Raw genomic sequence first — 22,381 nt, 5'->3', positions numbered from 1 at the left:
GACACCCATTTTGGCATGGAAAGATACAAAACATCTGTTTCACCAGAACAAGTGAGACACATTCCTGTATTCTGCCTAAAAATACTGTTGTTTTGGAGACACCGAAACGGGATGTAATTATTCTCACCAGTAAATAGAAATAAGCTAATTTTGGGGAGATTTTAATCCATAATTAGCAGTGTCGCCTGGCGGGCAGAGACAGATGAGTTCTGAGACGTTACGGTAGCTTGCTGTGAATCTGCTGCTGTGAATTTCGTCGCCCCCCTGCACTGCTGGTTGACAGATGAGGGCCCCGTCTCGTTTAACGCCGCCATCTGTCTTGCTCACGTCCCACGCGGTTTATTTCGGTGCCCCATGGAACTCGCAGTGCCAAGACTACCGTAAAAGCTACGCTGGGGCACGCCATGCGTCAGATTCTGGGGGCGTGTTGGGAGGCGACGCGGAAAACGGGCACGTGTTCTCTCGAGATGAAACAAGGCGTTATGCAGCGGCGTATGGCAGCAGTCAGCCGGCAGATTTAATGAGGTTCTGCTATAATTATCGCTTCAACGCCGTCGCACACATTTCAGTATGTCGTTAGTTCAACACTGTCTGTAACTGCGCGTAGCGTCTCCCCTTCCGGAATTTTCAAACTTATACTCGGCGATACAACACAATACACTTCTCTGAAAAGCTTAAGGACAAAGGGTGACAAATAACATGTTACTAGCTCGGCGTAAAGGAATGGCAGTCGAGGAGTATCTTGCCAGAGGTCTCCCAGTCGTGCACACGAAGCTCGACGACACGTGGCATGAGTTCAGACTGTGGCGTCATATTGTGTGTCAAATAAAGAGCAGTTATGGAGCGCTGAGGTGATATTCTTCATTCCAACATGGGCTGGAGACATCTGGATGACTCGACACGGGGAAAATCATTGGGAACCTAGAAAAAGAATGAAGTGTGACAAGGGAGATTGGTATTTCTCACTGCATTGTTTTACTTGCGTAGGCAGCGTTCCCAACCATAGGTACTGCTGCCCAAAGGAAAGGAGGTGGTCGACAACGATCAACTATAGCAGCGGATGAGGTCAGATGAGAGGTAAGGATGGACTCACGTTAAACAACAGGTGCAAGTGCAACCACATTTAACGAAACTGGAAGACACGCGATCTCATGCACCACAGTAGCATGGCGACCGCATGGGAGTAGTCCTTCATTCGATGACCAATACGATGTGTTCCTTTGACACCCGCACATCGACGGCACCGCCTGTTGGTTCAAAGAGCTTATGGACTGGAGAAACGAGGAGCGTTGTCGCGTCCTCTTCTCGGACCTGAACCGGTTTCTATGTTGGCTCTGGGCGTACCTTGATATGACGAGAGTTAGGAATATGTAATGCACGCAGGAACGTTGTCGCACGTGATTGTTTTTGGTCTGCCAGGTGCTATGGTAGGGAGACACAATGTTGCGTGGGCGTAGTGACCTTTGCCGCTGTGGAAGCAGGGAACATTACACATCATAATATCACTGCCAGTCAAACAGAACATCAGTTTCTGATGAACGGCAAGCCAACACACAAATCAGAAAAACCGAAATTTCAAAGAGAAGAGCAAGAGGAGAATAATGACCTTACCTCATGATTCAGCATGGAAGAACTATAGAATGCTATCAAACAAAATAGAAGTGACAAATCAGCTGGCTTGGATGATATACGAACCGAGCAAATCAAACTCTTCGGCTTAAACACAAAGAAATGGATTCTACAACTATTCGATAACTATGTAAGCAGAAATCAAATTCGAAAGATATGGCGGCAGAGTCGAGTGATTGATTTGCTGAAACCTGGCAAAGAAGGAAATGATCCAAAGAATTGTAGATCAGTTGCACTACTTTGTCATCTTTACAAATTGCTGGAAAGACTGATTTTAAATCGCTTATCACCTGCTATTGACCACTCACTTATACGTCAGCAATGTGTATTTCGTCCAGGTAAAAGCTTTCCTGGACCACTGCTAAATCTCTCACTGTTTATAGAAGATGGCTTTGAAGATCGGAAGGTGATAGGAGTAGCATTTGCCGATTTATCAGTGGCATATGATGCGGTCAACCACCAGCTGCTACTATTCAAGCTCTACAATCTGATCAAAGATTTAGGTCTAACCAGACTCATCGCCTCCCTTCTGCAGAATCGCAGATTCTTCGTCGACTTTCAAGGAAAGCGTAGTCGATGGAGACTACAGAAGACTAGCTTCCCGCAAGGAAGTGTTTCAGCTCCATTTCTGTTTAATATATACACGAAAGGATATATTACACAAAGGAGAAATTTGTTAACACCGAGAATAGATTTAAGTGTCAGGACGTCATTTCTGAAAGTATTTGTATGGAGTGTAGCCACGTATGGAAGTGAAACATGGACGATAGATAGTTTGGACAAGAAAAGAATAGAAGCTTTCGAAATGTGGTGCTACAGAAGAATGCTGAAGATTAGATGGGTAGATCACATAACTAATGAGGAAGTATTGAATAGGATTGGGGAGAAGAGAAGCTTGTGGCACAACTTGACCAGAAGAAGGGATCGGTTGGTAGGACATATTCTGAGGCATCAAGGGATCACCAATTTAGTATTGGAGGGCAGCGTGGAGGGTAAAAATCGTAGAGGGAGACCAAGAGATGAATACACTAAGCAGATTCAGAAGGATGTAGGTTGCAGTACGTACTGGGAGATGAAGAAGCTTGCATAGGATAGAGTAGCATGGAGAGCTGCATCAAACCAGTCTCAGGACTGAAGACCATAACAACAACAATATATACACGAACGACCAGCGTATAGCCCCAAACACCAGAAGCTTCTTATATGCTGACGACCTCGTTCTAGCCACCCAGAGCACAGATTTTGAATCAGTGGAGAACAACCTCACTAATGCCCTTGAAGATCTATCCAGATACTACAACACACACCAACTTAAACCAAACCCTTCAAAAACCCAAGTGTGTGCTTTTCATTTGAGAAACAAGGAAGCCACTCGCAAATTGAAAATAGCATGGTCGGGGGTCGCACTGGAACACTACGAGACTCCAAAATACCTAGGAGTGACACTTGACAGATCTCACACTTCCAAAAGGCACTGCATGAAATGCCAGTTGACAGTTTCCACCAGGAACAATCTCCTACAGAAATGGACTCGATCACCTGAAACAATCCGAACATCTGCAATGACTCTATGCTATTCTGCAGCAGAGTATGCCTGTCCTGTTTGGTATAATACAACTCATGCCAAATAGCTGGCTATAGCTCTCAACAAAACCTGTAGAATTATAAAAGGTTGCTTGAAATACACTCCAGTTGAATGGTTTTACCACCTCCCAGGAATAGCAACACCATCTGTTCGAAGAGAGATAGCTGCCAACAAGGAAAGAAGGCCAGTGGAACAGGAAACTACCCATCCTCTGTATGGGCATGAACCGCATCCACATCGCCTGAAGTCAAGGAAGAGTTTCCTTAGGACGTCAAAGGAACTTGACACTACTGCTGAAAAAGCTAGGTTACAGCTACGAAGGGCTACGATCTACCTTCTCCCTGTTTGGAAAAGAGTTGTTGAAGCTTTACCTCCAGGCCATGACGGGGAATGGACAACCTGAAAGTCCCTGAACAGACTGAGACCCGGAGTCGGATGATCAAACGTTAATTTGGCAAGATGGGGATACACTGATCCAAATTATATTCGGTGTGACTGTGGAGTGTCAGTGTACTGCTTCTCCATGTGCGCCTTCTCAGGGGTGCATTTGGTCCTGACTTCATTTTTATGGATGACAATGCACGACCGCATCGAGCAGTGCGGGTGGAGGAGAACTTGGAACGAGAGGATATCCGGCGAGTGGATTCGCCTGCCCGCACCCCCGACTTAAATCCCCTCAAGCGCGTGTGAGATGCATTGGGGTGACATACTGCAGTACGTCCGCATACCCCAGTGACCACCCACCAGTTGTCAACCGCACTGGTGGAGGAATGGACCGCCCTATCACAAGAACTCCTTCCCAGCACGGTAGCATGTTGCAGACGATGCATGCCTGTCCGTGATCACATATTAAGAACGGTATCCTGTCTTCCAGGAGACCACCATAAATCTTGTTGATTTGAGCATAATTATTGCCTTCGAATGAAATATCATTCTCGTATCACTGCGTAGTTTTCTTTCAGTTACCTTCTGTACCATACTTGAGCCGTGGCGCTAGTGGATTGGTAGCCTATTCTGTCTAACGCCACTGGCTCAGGTGTAGTATCGACTATCTCTCTTGCGGCCCCATTGCCATTTTCTATAAGGAAGAGTTGGTATGTGTGGGTTGTGTCCTTACAAGGTCTTTGCTTGCCGATGTATATACGGGGTTCCGCTGGCCCGATAGAGAAGCACGAAGTTTGGGGATTGGGGGTAGCGTGGCGACAAGAGGGGGTCACGAGGTCAGAGCGGCCGAAGCCACGAGCTGCGCAAGGAGGGCCTGCGCTGAGCGAAGGTACCGGAGTACGTCAACGGTATCAGCGGCGACTACAAGCAGCAGGCCGACATCCCGTCGGCTGGTTGGCAACATTAGTGCCGGACGGGCCGGCCGGAGTGGCCGTGCGGTTCTAGGCGCTACAGTCTGGAACCGAGCGACCGCACGGACGCAGCATCGAATCCTGCCTCGGGCATGGATGTGTGTCATGTCCTTACGTTAGTTAGCTTTAAGTAGTTTTAAGTCTAGGGGACTGATGACCTCAGAAGTTACGTCGCATAGAGCTCAGAGCCATTTGAACCATTTGAACCAGTGCCGGACGATCGCTCGTGGCCTGGCTGCTCTCTTCTACCTGGATTTCATCGGCACCACTCAGCCGCTGCGACGCACCATGGATCCCTGGAACTGCTTGAGACAAAGGGGAGTAATATTCTGTAATCCTCGTTGTGATTTGTTTCATTGTCTACCTGCCCTCCTTATTATTTTCTGGTTTGTACCAGAGCCTCAGAGTTTTACTCGGTCGGCTCTTTGGTCGTAATAGTATAGTACTAAGACACTATCTGTCGTTTGAAAATATGCCCCCCTGTTATATTCTCTTTCCTTTCTGGTTTGTTTGTATCCGATCATTAATGTTCTAATTAATCAGCTCTTGGTCGTAAATACAAAAAAAAATTGCTTAAGCACTATGGGACTAAACATCTGAGTTCATCAGCCCCTAGACTTAAACCTAATTAACCTAAGGACATCACACACATCCATGCCCGAGGCAGGATTCGAACTAGAACCGCTCCGCCATTCCGGTCGGCAAATACAGCTGGAACAATTGTACTAAGACACCCGTTGCCGTTAAACAAAAGAGGGACCTTGTGGCTAGATTTAGCTGTTTACCGGTTCAATTCTTCGATTGTAATTGCGTTTTTCAGTCAGTAGTTATAATCCGAACAACCTGTTGTACTAAGCTGTTCGTTGCTGTGTTTGAAAGACCGGCTCATTATTGGTGTATTTTAGCTGGATCTTGTGGTTCCGCCGAGTGAGTTCTCTTGTAATAAGTGTTCACAAGTAATGTTTTAAGACGTTCCTCCAGAGCGATCTTTGTAACTGACAATCAGTTTAACTTTGAAAACATTGACAGGCAACTGTAACCAGGGCTTTAGTGAAAATAAAATTCTCAGAAGGGGCGGGTCGGGATCCAGTCGCACCTTGGTTGCCGATTGAAATTAAGAGATTGGTTTCCTAATCTGTTTAATCTTTAAGCACAGGTGCGCATCTTAACACCGAACCTTTCGATATACAGCTTTCAAATTAAAAGTTAAGTCATCTGTATAGAGTGACTGAATCACTATTGTCATCAATGGTTCTTGTATAATTTTCATGTGTTGCAGAAGGGCATTTAATAAGGCAGACTGTGTCGAGTACAGTACTAAACACCGCTGTTTCACCCGAAACGAACGGGATGCAGGTCCGGCGGTCTTGTAATCATTGTAATATTTTTTGTTGTTTTGAAATACAGCACTTGATATTTCTTTTGCAAAGATTAAAAGCTTGTCCAACTTGAGGTTTAGGGTGAAAAGAATTTTGCAAATTTGTTCATTTTGTTAAAGGCATTTTATGGTTAAATGCTTCGATTATCTGTAAAACACAGTTTATATATTATTAAATAAACAGGTTGTGTGAAAAGAACGTTACATTGGTGGGTTCTCTCTTCCAGGTTTTCCTTAATTCCAGTAGGTACCACGTATCAATACTGTTGCGGTCATTTCTACGTACGGCTCAAGTTTCATCGAGCTATGTTACTGGACTTTCATGCGAAAGTTACTTTCGACGGTAATCATTATATATATAAAAACCAAGAAGAGGCAAAAAGAATAGAAGACCAAGAAAGAAGTGCTCACATTAAAACCTCTAAAGGACAGGGATGCGGTCGATGTGCCCTACAATTTAATATACAGTTCTAAGCAGAAATGACAAAAAAAGATAGGTCGAGAAGTGACATTAAACTTTCAGGGTGACAGAATATCTACAAGATGATATTCCTATCCTTAGTAAAAGCAAACAAATATTACCGGACATATTGAGTGGATTGAACAGTTTACTGGAAACAAAATGTGAATAGACAGTAAACCGAGTTGGGGAAGTTGTGCGGCATAAGCGAATGTTGGTAGATGTACACTATGCGATCAAAACTATCCGAATACCTGGCTGAAAATGACATACAAGTTCGTGGCACCCTCCATCGGTAATTCTGGAATTCAGTTTGGTGTTAACCCAATCGTAGCCTTGATGATAGCTTCCACTCTCGCAGGCATACGTTCAGTCAGTTGCTGGAAGGTTTCTTGGGGAATGGCAGCCCATTCTTCAGGGACTGTTGCACTAGGAGAGGTATCGATGTCGGTCGGTGAGGCCTGGCACGAAGTTGACGTTCCAAAACATCCCAAAGGTGTTCTATACGATTCAGGTCAGGACTCTATGGAGACCAGTCAATTACAGGTATGTTATTGTCGTGTAACCACTCCACCACAGGCCGTGCGTTATGAACAGGTGTTCGATCGTGTTGAAAGACGAAATCGCCATTCCCGAATTGATCTTCAACAGTGGGAAGCAAGAAGGTGCTCAAAACATCGATGTAGGCCTGTGTTGTGATAGTACTACGCAAAACAACAAGGGGTGAAAACCCTCTAAATGGAAAATACGACCACACCATAATATCACTGACTCCGAATTCTACTGTTGGCACTATACACGCTGGCAGATGGCGTTCAGCGGGCATTCGCCATACCTACACCCTGCCATCGGATCGCCACATTGTGTACCGTGATTCGTCACTCCACACAACATTTTTCCACTGTTCTATCGTCCAATGTTTACACTCCTTACACCAAGCGAGGTGTCGTTTCGCATTCACTGGCGTGATGTTTGGCTTATGAGCAGCCGCTCGGCCATGAAATCCAAGTTTTCTCTCCTCCCACCTAACTGTTATATTACTTGCAGTGAATCCTGATGCAGCTTGGTATTCCTGTGTGATGGTGTGGTTAGATGTCTGCCAATTACACATTACGACCCTCTTCAACGTCGGCGATCTCTGTCAGTCAACAGACGAGGTCGGCCTGTACGCTTTTGTGCTATAGTTGTCTCTTCACTTTTCCACTTCACTACCACATCGGAAACAGCGGACATAGGGATGTTTAGGAGTGTGGAAATCTCGCGTACAGACGTATGATGCAAGTGACACACAATCACCTGACCACGTTCGAAGTCCGTGAGTTCCGCGGAGCGCCCCATTCTGCTCTCTCACGATGTATATTGATTACTGAGGTAACTGATATGGAGCACCTGGCAGAGGGTGGCAGCATAATGCACCTAATAGGAAATTCTAAGTTTTCATTTTTTTTTGGGGGGGGGGGGGTTCCGGATACTTTTGGCTCTGAGCACTGTGTGACTTCTGAGGTCATCAGTCGCCTAGAACTTAGAACTAATTAAACCTAACTAACCTAAGGATATCACACACATCCATGCCCGAGGCAGGATTCGAACCCGCGACCGTAGCGGTCGCTCGGATCCAGACTGTAGCGCCTAGAACCGCACGGCCCCTCCGGCCGGCCCCGGATACTTTTGATCACATAGTGTATTTCTACTTCCTTAAGATAATGTCGGTTCAAGATTTGTGCCAGTTGCATCACTGTGAAGACGCAAATCAGGTGTGCTTCAAATACACGCTGTAACTGTCCTGAGCGATAGTACGAGGGCAGTTCAATAAGTAATGCAACACTTTTTTTTTGTCGGCCAATTTTGGTTGAAAAAACCGGAAATTTCTTGTGGAATATTTTCAAACATTCCCACTTCGTCTCGTATAGTTTCATTGACTTCCGACAGGTGGCAGCGCTGTACGGAGCTGTTAAAATGGCGTCTGTAACGGATGTGCGTTGCAAACAACGGGCAGTGATCGAGTTCCTTTTGGCGGAAAACCATGGCATCTCAGATATTCATAGGCGCTTGCAGAATGTCTACGGTGATCTGGCAGTGGACAAAAGCACGGTGAGTCGTTGGGCAAAGCGTGTGTCATCATCGCCGCAAGGTCAAGCAAGACTGTCTGATCTCCCGCGTGCGGGCCGGCCGTGCACAGCTGTGACTCCTGCAATGGCGGAGCGTGCGAACACACTCGTTCGAGATGATCGACGGATCACCATCAAACAACTCAGTGCTCAACTTGACATCTCTGTTGGTAGTGCTGTCACAATTGTTCACCAATCGGGATATTCAAAGGATTGTTCCCGCTGGGTCCCTCGTTGTCTACCCGAACACCATAAAGAGCAAAGGAGAACCATCTGTGCGGAATTGCTTGCTCGTCATGTGGCTGAGGGTGACAATTTCTTGTCAAAGATTGTTACAGGCGATGAAACATGGGTTCATCACTTCGAACCTGAAACAAAACGGCAGTCAATGGAGTGGCACCACACCCACTCCCCTACCAAGAAAAAGTTGAAAGCCATACCCTCAGCCGGTAAAGTCATGGTTACAGTCTTCTGGGACGCTGAAGGGGTTATTCTGTTCGATGTCCTTCCCCATGGTCAAACGATCAACTCTGAAGTGTGTTGTGCTACTCTTCAGAAATTGAAGAAACGACTTCAACGTGTTCGTAGGCACAAAAATCTGAACGAACTTCTCCTTCTTCATGACAACGCAAGACCTCACACAAGTCTTCGCACCCGAGAGGAGCTCACAAAACTTCAGTGGACTGTTCTTCCCCATGCACCCTACAGCCCCGATCTCGCACCGTCGGATTTCCATATGTTTGGCCCAATGAAGGACGCAATTCGTGGAAGAAGTTATTGATGCAGTACGACGTTGGCTCCGACATCGACCAGTGGAATGGTACCGTGCAGGCATACAGGCCTTCATTTCAAGGTGGCGTAAGGCCGTAGCATTGAATGGAGATTACGTTGAAAAATAGTGTTGTGTAGCTAAAAGATTGGGGAATAACCTGGTGTATTTCAATGCTGAATAAAACAACCTCTGTTTCAAAAAAAAAATGTGTTGCATTACTTACTGAACTGCCCTCGTAGATTGAGCTGATGTTAGGGGAATCCCTATGAGGCGACAAAGTCGCCATTATCAACAACTCACTGAGTTTGAATGACGTCGTGTGATTAGGGTTACAAGAAGCTGGATGTTCCTTCTGTTATAGTGCAGAAAGATGTAGCAGGAATGTTACCACTATACATGACTGCTGACACAGGTATACGGTGGCAAGAAGACCGGCCACGTGGCATTACCGAGGGGGAAGAACATCATATTCGGCCTATGGCTCTTGTGCATCGTATACTGCATCTGCAGTAGCAATTTGAGTGGCAGTTGGCACCAAAGTGAAACAAAGAGCTTTTACAAACCAGTTACTTCAAGGATAGCTGCGAGGCAGATACTCTGTAACCGGTATTCCAGTGCCCCCATGGCTCTGAGCACTATGGGACTTAACATCTATGGTCATCAGTCCCCTAGAACTTAGAACTACTTAAACCTAACTAACCTAAGGACAGCACACAACACCCAACCATCACGTGGCAGAGAAAATCCCTGACCCCGCCGGGAATCGAACCCGGGAACCCGGGCGTGGGAAGCGAGAACGCTACCGCACGACCACGAGATGCGGGCTCCAGTGCCCCCATGCCCCCGCCACTTGCGACATCTGTGTTGTGATGAGAGAGATCATTGGGGTCCAGGGTGGAGGTCTGTTGTGTTTGATGATGGAAGCTGGATCTGCTTCGGTGCCAGTTGTGACCGTTTGTTGGTTTTAGGAGACGAGCTGAGGGCTTGCAAACAGCCTTTGTGTATTGACCGATACTGTGATCTTGCAACAATAATTTTTTTTTTTTTTTTTTTACCTAGACAAATGTATTCCCGAAATTTCAAGTCTACACTAATTATTTTTTTGTGTTGTGATCTTTTTCCCGTCAGTGTATATAGTCTTCAAGCCTGCAGACGGTGTGTGGTGTAGAAAACTTTTGGCAGCACTACCTTTTCATCTCTTCCCTGTTCCATTGGCGAATGGAATGTGGAAGGAATGATAGTCATTAAACCTCTGTATCGTCCGCCCCCGGTAGCTGAGTGGTCAGCGCGACAGACCGCTCATCCTAAGGACCCGGATTCGATTCCCGGCTGGGTCGGAGATTTTCTCCGTTCAGGGACTGGGTATTGTGTTGTCCTAATCATCATCATTTCATCCCCATCGACGCGCAAGCCGCCGCAGTGGCGCCAAATCGGAAGACTTGCGCCAGGCGAGCGGTCTACCCGATGGGAGGCCCTAGACACACGACATTTACTTTAAACTCTGTATTAGGTGTTACTGGTCTGATTTTCTGGTTGTGGTTATTTCACGAGACGTATGCGTGTAGAAGTAATGTGTTGCCCGACTCTTACCAAAAGGTATTATCTCGGAACTTCAATCATATACCAACTCGCGATCCAGAACGCCTCTCTTGCAACATTTGCCAGTTGAGTTTGTCGAGAATCTCCGTCAAGCTCTATGGCCGATCAAACGATACTGTGCCACACCGTGCCGTTTCTATTGCATATTTTCTGTCTCTTCTATTAACTTGAGAATCGGTGGAAATCGTGTTTCGTAAATCAGTTCTTTTATGGAGGAATTACATTTCCTTACTGTTGTGTACGACTTTGTACAAAACAGTAAGGAGAGGGTGGTTGTAGAGTGGTGGGGCAACTCTCGTCATGGGAAAGCTGGACAAGAAATGTAATGATTAGTGGGCAAGTAAACACAGTACACAGATGACTTACTTAACTTGTACTTCTCCAAGCGTACTAAGCGTCACTGTAAAGCAAGAAATAGAGTCTGTGGGGCGGTGGGTAAAAATTAATCATTTGCCTGCTCTCTGTTTTTCTCATGTGAGCCTGGTAACTAATTTTGTGTTCAGCCAGAAAGCGAAGGGAAACATACTGACCTTAGTTTCCAGTCTGCACGGCCACATTCTGGTCCAGCGCACTGAAAGAAAAGTTTCTGTCCCCCTATTTCTTTGCGGGATCAGGACTTTGATTTTAAATAAAAGTATGAAGTTCCAGTTAAAATTCTACTGCGTGAAGTTTCTCATATACAACACTTGGAAATTCACTATTTTCAATTGAAAGCAAGTCTTTCTATTCTAACAGCACATTTAGCAGTTGAGAGCCGACCTCTACGGTACGTTTCTACCAGATTGTCTTTCGCTCTGACTGAATTTACTCAATGAAAATCTGTAATAAATGTTCAAAATTAATTCTCCCCATAAAAGTGGAAATAAAGTCACCACTTGCCACACGGAATTGTAATTCTCCCGAACGGCACACTAAAGTTACTCTGGCGAATTCTAAGTGATCCAGGATGGTGTACAGTTTTCGCGAGTTCAATATCCGTTTTTACCGCAAAATACGCGCTTTGACACAGTTCGGCTCTGACTTCATCCGAGGCAGAGCGCCATCCGACGTTTAACACACGTGGAACTTACAGTGGCTTAGTGCGAGGTGAACCCTACTCCTGCCTCTCGGGCTGCTTTTATATAGGTGCCGGAGCGGCCGGCCGAGGGAACATCTGTTGTCTACAGCTATCTGCATACTGCAGCAGCCTCCGAACGACCGCTTTCTCGGGCACATAAACTTTAATAATGTAGTTACAAATTACTTCATAAGCCTCTTAATTCTTATTTCTATTCAGTTAAGTTGTTTGAAATCACCGAAAAAGTTTCAGCCCGCTAGAATGAAATTTTGCCTGCTAGAATTTTTATAGTGGAACTAACGGTAGATAGTTACCTCTGAACCATATCTTTACAAGAACTTATATCAGCAGTTATTAATATTACAACTCTCAAATTTGGTATAGCTCTATCACTTGGTATGTTTTATCATCCATTTTAACCAAAATTCTCTATCATTAAAATTACAGGTACTTGATCTACAACAATTGGGTACATTTTATTTACAAAACTGGTTTTTACTTAATTACTCAAAAACTATAAGAGGTAGCTTAACGTGGTCTCTCAGTTATTATTTTTGGCGTCAACTGAAGCATAAAACAAATTTTTATGTTTCTAAGTCCATTATTTAGCGCCCTGATTTTTCCTAAAAGTGTGGATTCCGGTGTTAATTTTTGATATATCGTTTTGGAAGCCTGCAGTAATTATTTGTGAGCTCTAACTCCAGCTTCTGACCAAATTCTGGGTTTCTAGCTTCATTGTTTAGAGATACATATTTTTCTCTTAAAACGGCACTTTTATGTGAACTATTAAGTCTAGAACATTAAGACTTGGGATTTGGAACATTGTAACACGATAGCATATTTTAACGAAGTTTTAAACATGTATTTAGATTTTTAATTTCATGCTTAATTGTGGTGCAATACTTGCGCGCTAAGCGCAGATATGTTAAGGTGAAGTGGCGCTTGTAACAGTGAGCTGGGTTGAGTCCCGGCACACTCGCTCGCCTCTGGATCTCACAAACGGTACAGCGCTTATCTTGCTTCAAGTCGAGCTCTCAGTATCAACGAGGTTGAGTCTCTCTCTGTACCAAAGCAAGTACGATGGAGTCAGAGGCGTGACTATGCAGCGTCTGCATAGCATCACGTAGGGACGGGACTCCAAGCGCGAACAGGCTGTGTGGCTGCCGCCAGACGTCGTATATTGCGGCGACAGAGGGCGCTCGTATTCCAGTGCTGCTGGAAGCGTGGCTCAGGACGCGCGCTCCATTGGGTCCGCTGGATCCCGCACGGCTGACGGAAACCTCTAATCCCGTTTCCAGCTGCTATACCCGTGAGGTGGTATCGATCCGTGATACAACGATCCTTCCAAAGAAGCATTATGTGACAAGTGTTTCCTTACAATTCCTTTCAAGTAATTTTCCCAGTGTAGGTTGCTCTGGATTGTTGGTACTTGCTACTACGCTAGTTACTGTCTCCTGTGATTTGTCAGCAACCGAATAATTATACAGTAGTGGATTTTGTCGTCTATTTACACGTAATACGTCACATTTACACCCATGCAAATGTTGTTGTTGTGGTCTTCAGTCCTGAGACTGGTTTGATGCAGCTCTCCATGCTACTCTATCCTGTGCAAGCTTATTCATCTCCCAGTACCTACTGCAGCCTACATCCTTCTGAATCTGCTTAGTGTATTCATCTCTTGGTCTCCCTCTACGATTTTTACCCTCCACGCTGCCCTCCAATACTAAATTGGTGATCCCTCGATGTCTCAGAACATGTCATACCATCCGATCTCTTCTTCTAGTCAAGTTGTGCCACAGTAGGACATGTTCTGAGACATCGAGGGATCACCAATTTAGTATTGGAGGGCAGCGAGGAGGGTAAACATCGTAGAGGGAGACCAAGAGAAAATGCAAATAAAATATGGATAACTGCAGAATGTGGTGCCACACAACGTGGCACTACACAAAACTGGCGCTAGTAGCATAGGCACATAGGGAACACACACGACACAGATCTGTAAGACCACGGTATTGGTGATAAGTTGAGAAAACCGTCCTGAAACACATGTGCTACAAACGCCACTGTTTCCTGCGTACCCCGACATCAATGTGGGATATGATCACCATGCACATGTAAACAGGCCGCACAACGGGTTGGTATACTCTGGATCAGGTGGTCGAGCAGCTTCTGTGGTGTAGCCTCCCATTCTTGCCCCAGTGCCTGTCGGAGCTCCTGAAGTGTCCTAGGGGTTTGAAGACGTGCAGCGATACGTCGACCGAGAGCATCCCAGACGTGCTCGATAGGGTTTAGGTCCGTAGAACAGGCAGGCCACTCCATTCGCCTGAAATCTTCTGTTTCAAGGTACTCCTCTACTATATCACCTCGGTGGGGCCGTGCTTTATTATCCATCAGGAGGAAGGTTGGACCCACTGCACCCCTGAAAAGGCGGACGTACTGGTGCAAGATGACGTCCCGATGCACCTGACCTGTTACAGTTCCTCTGTCAAAGACATGCAGGGGTGTACGTGCACCAATCATAATCACACCTCCGCCATCAAACCACGACCTCCATCCAGGTCCCTTTCAAGGACATTAAGGGGTTGGCATCTGATTTCTGGTTAACGCCAGATCAAAACCCGGCGAGAATCACTGTTCAGACTATACCTGGACTCGTCCGTAAACATAACCTGGGACCACTGTTCCAATGACCATGTACTGTGTTCTTGAGACCAGACTGTACGGGCTCTCCTGTGACCAGGGGTCAGTGGAATGCACCATGCAGGTCTCCGGGCGAATAAACTATGTCTGTACAGTCGTCTGTAGACTGTGTGTCTGGAGACAACTCTTCCAGTGGCTGGCCTACTTTCAGTACTTCGTGGTCGTCTGCGGGCACTGATGGTGAGTGAGATATCTGTCATCTTGTGGTGTTGTACACCGTGGACTTCCCGTACTGTAGCGTCTGGACACGTTTACTGTCTGCTGGAATCGTTGCCATAATCTTGAGATCACACTTTGTGGCACACGGAGGGCCTATGCTACGACCTGCAATGTTTGACCAGTCTCCAGTCGCCCTAGTATTGTAACCCTCATAACGTCATCAATAAGAGTTATTTGAGCCATTTTCATCAGACGGTCACCATTAGCACGCCTGAAGACGTCTACACACTTATTCGCTGCACCGTACTCTGTCATGCACCAACACACCTCTGCGTATGTGGACTGCTGCCGGCGCCACCGTGCGACGACCGCAGGTCAAATGCACCGCATGGTCATACCCCGAGGTGATTTAAACCCGTAAACCGCCCACCAGAGCGTTGTTTCACCCTGTATCAACATTGTCGTTAATTTATGAGCATGAGTGTAGTTATCTTCAGGGTTAAATGCCAGTCGCTGCACCAAACATCGATCCTCTACTAGTCATTCAGCGACTCGCTTCGACATTTTCACTTTGCTATTTTTTTTACAGGCAACAGCATTATCTGTGAGTAGTCTTATGGAGTTTATGTCGTTATCCAGTAGACTATATGTATAGATATTGCAAACAGTAACACTTTATTGGTGTACTCTTGAAATTATTTAAAATAGGTCGTTTTTGTTGGAGAGTTCTATCATCACTGAAGAGCTGAATCCTGTCACAAATCTAGTCCAATACTCTGTAATCTAATATTATGTGTACTAAAAGACAGTTGTGATCTGTACCAAACGCTTTCCTGAAGTCAAGGAACACGGCGTCAACATCGGCACCGAAGTCTCGGGTGTCGAATTCTTCAGACAGAGAGATGAGTCAGATCAATGGGACTTGTGGTGTGGCATCCACCCATACAACTATGGCTCTCGACAGAGAGGGAGAATTAAAAGGTATAGAGGTAGGGTGAAAACTGGAATATTTACAATAGGCTATTGACATCTGTGCGAATGGAGAGACAATCAAGAAGATTACATTCAGTGTTGTTTTTAGCTCGTAGGCTTCCGCGGCCTGGTGTCATTTTTTTACAAAATTAATTTTGAGTACTGGGCCGCGTCATTGTAACTACAGGAACAGTTAAACTGCTGACGTTCCAGCCGATTCGCTGCGATTCTCTTCATGGCGATTCACTGCAGCGGACACCCCTGAAGAGGGCCCGTGGAAGTCGGCCGAAACGTCGGTCTTTAACCAGCAGAGCTGATGATTACAACGATGATACTGTTGGTGGTGCTGATTAATATCTTAAATGGTAGGAAACAAGTATCACATTTTCGCACGTCGCCATTGATTCCGCATGAAAATACTTTCCTTTCTTCCCTCTTTATCTTCACTTTACACAAAATAACTATAATCAGTTTAGCAGCGTTCTAAAGTAAGATGAATTTCGTTGATAATGAAACAATTGTAATACTGTTTATGTTCCTACACCCAGTACGCTTAATAACCCTTTTATTTGACAGTTGGAAATGCAGCTGTAAAGTGCAATTTTTGTTGCTAGTAAACGTAATTATTATCAAATGTTCAAATGTGTGTGTATTCCTAAGGTACCGAACTGCTTAGGTCATCGGTCCCTAGACTTACACACTACTTAAACTAACTTCTGCTAAGAACAACACACACACCCATGCCCGAGGGAGGACTCGAACCTCCGGCGGGAGGGACCGCGCAATCCGTGACATAGCGCCTCAAACCGCGCGGCCACTTCGAGCAGCAATTATCATCAGTTTGAGTCTCAAACTGGAGAGGGTGATAAATTCATGACCACATAAACTGTCTTCCAAAGAATAAAGAAAGAAAAAGGTTATTACAAAAAGTAGGTGCTCAGTGGGTGTCTAATATAGAATGGATCACTGCAAAAGCGAAACTTGTTTTATCAGTGTATGATACTAACTTATTTTTCATTTAGTAATTTAACAACATCTATATATCGTGTCATCCACCCAGTTTCCCTATGCAGCTGGTGGGTCGTTTCACTATTTTTTATCAAGTAAGTTCATTCTTCTGTTCTGCGTCGATGAAAAATGGCGTGGCGTTAATGAACACCAGTTAAACCATAGCCTGTCACTCTTCCTTAACACCAGCATATGTCAGGAATTACCGCGGGGGGATTTTCTGAAACTTGGAATTGGGTGACTGACGTACATGTTAAACGCCGTTTGAATAACTGTCTTGCTGTTCGCGCCATCCATCACTCACAGTTATCCTGTCTTGGCCTTTTATGACCATTTGCACCGCTCCTCTGCATCGCTCTGAAAGTACTGTGTCGATCTTTATTCATCTCGCTGTTTTAATATTATTTCGATATACAATGAATTTTCACGTACGAGATGCCGCCATGGAAGCGGAGTTGCATCATTGGTGAGAGGTTGTAACGATTCGTGTTGAATGTTACTTAAGTTTCTTCTGTCTGGTCCATTGATGAATGAATGCGAAATTTCCATGCTTCACAAAAATTATTCATATTAATTGACATCCGAACTGCACACTCGTCATGTAAATAAAACATGGACTGACTTCACTGATCTCTTTGACTTCCAAAAGTAACTTCAAAACTGACTCCTCGCAGCATCGCTTTATATAGAATTTTAACAATAACTTCCAAAATAAAGCATTATTAATTTTGTACATTTTGATGTTACAATTAAAATTTACAAAACGGAAAGAAACTGATGATACAGCCGAATAAGGTATAAAATACAATATTCAATGACGATCTTTTATAGTAATATGTTTAATTTTCCACAAGTAAATCATTCTGAACTTTACTTACAATAATATCTCTCATATTACTTTAGTTATGAAAATAAATACATTTTGGATTTGGTTACTAATATTCAATGGTAATAAAGAGCTCGTGCTTTATCCGATTACTTACATAAAATGCACAAATAAGTCTTCAAATTCGGGAAATTGGAAAAATGTGAGATGTAAACAATGAGTTAGAAATGTAATTACAAAGAATATTAATTACAGAGGAAGATATAAAAATAAATAACAAATGAAATTACATCGCATGGTAATTACTTTCAAGCTATTTCTCAAGATAGTGAGGTCTTCTGTTACTGGATTTTTAGATTAGCATTTTGTTAATCAGAAGCATTGACTTTTCATGCTAACACCTCTGTAGTCTCTATTATTTATTGCTAAGGACTCACTATTTCAATTTTTTTGATTATTTACTTAATTTAGTGTATGTACACAGTTTTGTCAACGACAACAATCCACTGATAATTATGACAAAGCACGTCCTTCCAGAACATTCCATACGCCTTCGCAATGAATATAAAGGTTTTTTTTATCAAATAGGACAGAATGATATATATAAAGACACACATACGAGGCCTCAGGAAGCACTGAATTGTCCGGTAAGTATCCGTGTTCATATAGGAAAGGTGGTATCAGATATTTCATATGAATTTTGGTGAAGGCTGTATCGCTATAAGGTCCATCCGATGCCAATGATGAACAGAAAGTCTATTTTACCTTCCGTTGGGGCCGCAGCATAGTATACGTCATTATAAGATATAAGAAAAATGAAAACTCTAAAACTAGAAGTAATAAGGTAATATATTTGATATTTTGAACGACAGTACTGTTTCGGCTTAATTTCCATTAACAAATGACCTGCGAAAATAGCATTGGCGAGGTTGTCTACACGTAAATCGTGGCTGTTTTATGTTTACATTTGCAGTTTTACTTCCGTCTAGTTGGAAGTAATAACCATATTGCATCTATAGTAATTTTTTCTGTCAATTGTTAGTGTAATACTTGTTGTAGTTACAAAACGTAAAAAATAAGTTAGTGGCAAATATTTTCACAGTTTTCTACTACGATGGTACATGTTTACAAAGTATTAACAGGTTACCATAGATGATGTTACTTTTTGTTGTTTTTATTTTCCTTTGAATTTTATCTACTGTATAGTTTGTGTACGTATCTTTTACTATGTAATTGCCCTCTTTCGAGTTCTACTGTGTAAATAAAGTTTTAGAGATAGTATCTATGTTTAGAGTTGTGTTTTCATTTAGTATTTCATATGGATATTTTCTTGTATGAACACATATTTCCAGTTCTTCGAGAATGATCATAGTAAGTCCTTTCAGTATTCTACTTAATACGTACAACGCAGTTTCAATTTTCTCGGCTTTGATGTTGAGTTTTCAATTGTAAATAGAAGTCCGACAGATTAGTAGCACTGTTTTTAGTGTGTCCTTAAAATCTGGTGATAAAATTTCGTCTGATCTGACCAATATAGAAGTTGCTAGAATCGTCACAGGTGTGTTCCAGAAGTGGCGTGATATGAGATTTTGAATATGCATGAAATTAATTTCGGAATAATTTTGTAAGTTGTACAGAAAACCAATTGTATGCATGTGGATGAGATGAATGCACTATTCAATTCCACACATATACGACAGGTTTCTGCAGAAATCATAACGACATTACGTTCACGCACAAACAAAATCTCAGAATATGCCATATCTGGAATACACAAAATCACCTGTGACGACTACAACAATTTCTATATCGGCCAAACGCGACGAAATTTTAAAACCAGATGTAAAGCACACTCTAAAAACAGTCATACTAAATTCTCAAATTTCTATTTATATCCGAGAATTCAACACACAAAGGCGAGAAAACTTGAAACAGTGTTACAAGTATTACACAGAATACCGAAAGGACGCGTTGTGAACATTCTCCAAGAACTGGAAGTATATAGTTATACAATAAAATAACCATACGAAATTCTATATCAGCACACAAACATCAAACAGGAATACTATCTCGAGAACCTTATTGACATAAAGAAAACAAAAATGGATAGTTATATGGAAAACATACATAGACCATAAATCAAATACAAAGGAAAATAAAAACAGTGAAATGTAACATCATCTCTGGTAAGCTGTATATAATTTATAAACATATAGCATCGTAATAGAGAACTGTGACAATATTATCTGCCAAAATATCCGTCAAAAACGTATTTTTTACTTTTTGTAACTACAAACATTTTTATGCACGACTTGACAGGAAAGCATTACTTAGATGCAATACGGTCGTCACTACCAACTAGACGTAACTACCAATGCAAGTATAAACATAAAATAGCAGATAATCTTACTATTGTTATCTCAGCAATTGCTATTGATATCTTGACAATTAAGCTGAAACAGGCCTATCGTGTAATATATTAAATGTTTTACCTTATTGTAGCTAGTTTTGGAGCATTCATGTTCTTCATGTCTTGTAACGAAAGTCAGTTATTCACGAGGACAACTGTTGAAGCACGTAACTTGTTTGTCTTTGTATCGCTTGCGTAGCAGAGATTCAAGACGTGTGGAATACGGATTACTTTTCGTTTTATTGTGCTACAAATAATTCAAGTGATAACTGATAATAATACACAATAGAAATCAGTCAGCTCGTACATGGGATGAAGTCTGTGGTGATATTAAAATGAATGGCCAAGATGATCAGTGGTAGGGCAAGTGCCAGGCTTCGGTTCACTGGGAGAGTACTGGAAAACTTCAGTCTGCAAAGGAGATTACTTGCGGTTCATTATATCGTACTGATCACTTGTCTACGGCCCGTACTATATAGGTCTCATAGGGGATACTGAATGTATACAGGGTGGTCCATTGATCGTGACCAGGCCAAATATCTTACGAAATAAACGTCAAATGAAAAAACTACAAAGAACTATACTTGTCTAGCTTGAAGGGGGAAACAAGATGGCGCTATGGTTGGCCCCTCTAGATGGCGCTGCCATAGGTCAAACGGATATCAACTGCATTTTTCTAAATCGGATCCCCCATTTTTTATCACATATTCGTGTAATACGTAAACAAATACGAATGTTTTAGTTGGATCACTTTTTTCGCTTTGTGATAGATGGCGCTGTAGTAGTCAGAAACATATGGCTCACAATTTTAGGCGAACAGTTGGTAACAGGTAAGTTTTTTAAATTAAAATACAGAACGTAGGTACGTTTGAACATTTTATTTCTGTTGTTCCAATGTGATACATGTACCTTTGTGAACTTATCGTTTCTGAGAACGCATGCTGTTACAGCGTGATTACCTGTAAGTACCACATTAATGCAATAAATGCTCAAAATTATGTCCATAAACCTCAATGCATTTGGCAATACGTGTAACGACCTTTCTCTCAACAGCGAGTAGTTCGCCTTCCGTAATGTTTGCACATACATTGACAATGCGCTGACGCATGTTGTCAGGCATTGTCGCGATAGAAAATATCCTTCAACTTTCCCCACAGAAAAAATCCGGGGACGTCAGATCCGCTGAAGGTGCGGGCCGTAGTATGGTGCTTCGAGGACCAATCCACCTTTCATAAAATATGCTATTCAATACCGCTTCAACCGCACGCGAGCTATGTGCCGGACATCCATCACGTCGGAAGTACACCGCCATTCTGTCATGCAGTGAAACATCTTGTAATAACATCGGTAGAACATGACGTAGAAAATCAGCATACATTGCACCATTTACATTGCCATCGGTAAGTGGGAGCCAATTATCTTTCCACCCATAATGCCGCACCATACATTCACCCGCCAAGGTCTCTGATGTTACACTTGTCGCAGCCATCGTGGATTTTCCGTTGCCCAATAGTGCATACAAAGGGGTGCCCAAAAGAAAACGGATTGTTGTCATAAAATATTTACTGATGAACCTTTTTTACAAAATTACTTCAGTCACGTTCAAAATACTCTCCATTACATGCGATGCACTAGTCAAGTCTCTTTTCCCACTGTTGGAAGCATGTTTGGAACTCTTCGAATTTGATATTGTCCAGTGCCCTTTGGAAGTTCTTTTTATCGCCTCCACATCGTCATAACGCTCTCCTTTTAGCGTTTTTTTCATTCGTGGAAATAGGAAAAAGTCGCACGGGGCAAGGGCCGGCGAATACGGAGTGTAGGGAACGACAGTCCACCTCTGAGATGCCAAATAATGGGTCACTCGTAAAGCCATGTGTGCTGGAGCAGAAACATGTCACCTGATCGCCAAAGTTCCGGGCGTTTCCTCCTCACATCCTCTCGCAGACGCCTTAAGACATCCAAGTAAAAGTGCTGGTTAACAGTCTGGCCAGGGGGTACGAATTCCCGATGCACAATTCCACGAACATCAAAAAAGACAGTGATCATCGTCTTCACATTTGACATCACCTGCCTTGCTTTTTTTGGTCTGGGAGAGTTGGGAGTCCTCCACAGGCTTGACGCTTGCTTGGTTTCTGGGTCATACCCATGTCACCAACTCTCATCCCCTTAATGACTTTGTTCAAGAAGTCTGGATCACGTGCAAACTCTGTTTTCATGTCCTGACCCACATTAATGAGGATGGTTTTTTGCTCCTGCGTGAGAAGGTGCGGAACGAATTTAGCAGCAACACGTCTCATGTGCAAATCCTTACTCAAAATCCGCTGGCACGAGCTCCAACTGATTCCTGTCTCTGCTGAAATTTG

Source organism: Schistocerca americana, chromosome 1, assembly GCF_021461395.2.
Source record: "Schistocerca americana isolate TAMUIC-IGC-003095 chromosome 1, iqSchAmer2.1, whole genome shotgun sequence".
Classification (NCBI taxonomy): Eukaryota; Metazoa; Arthropoda; class Insecta; order Orthoptera; family Acrididae; genus Schistocerca; species Schistocerca americana.
The sequence above is the reverse complement of the archived record's forward strand: the minus strand, read 5'-3'. Positions refer to the sequence as shown.